This window comes from Pteropus alecto, unplaced genomic scaffold, assembly GCF_000325575.1.
Source record: "Pteropus alecto unplaced genomic scaffold, ASM32557v1 scaffold172, whole genome shotgun sequence".
NCBI lineage: Eukaryota > Metazoa > Chordata > Mammalia > Chiroptera > Pteropodidae > Pteropus > Pteropus alecto.
Genome location: NW_006431924.1, coordinates 404,559 through 405,221, shown reverse-complemented (window position 1 = coordinate 405,221; position 663 = coordinate 404,559).

Below are 663 nucleotides of genomic sequence, written 5' to 3'. Positions count from 1 at the left end.
CCTTGTTTCTGGCCATTGGATATTCCCAAGGGCTCTTCCTGTAAAAAACAATTTATCTTATTTTTTTTTTCTTTCTCTATCTAATTCGTATAAATCATTCAGGGCTTAGTTCAGGCATCACCTTCTCCCAGAATCCTTTTTAATCTCATTTGCCTGGATAATTCTGCATCCTTTCAATGTATTCTCAAAGCACCGTGTGCTTATCTTTGTCATAGCACATTTACTGATGCATTGTCATTAGATAACACTGTGTCTATTTTCATTGTTTTCTTTTGGGGGGGAGGGGGTAATACATGGTTTTGTAAGTAACTACTCCTCTCACACTGATAACACATAGTTCTAGTGGCATCCACCAATCAGAGACCCTGACTACCTTGACCACTTAGGCCAGGTAACTTCCAAAAGACTAATCAGAATCTTTCCTTAAAACTTCTCACTTTTGAACTAAGAGAAGTAAGCCCCTTTTTTGATGAGAGAGTTTGGATGATACATGATCAGAGGCTTACAATAGCCATTGTTTTTAATTTCATGAAGTCCAAACTTGCTGTCCAAATGCACCAGTCCAACATAGGAGAGATAAAGAAGATAACAGAGGGATAGCTCCATAACGTAGTGGTTAGCACATCTGCTTTACACATAGAAAGTCCTGGGTTCACACCCCAG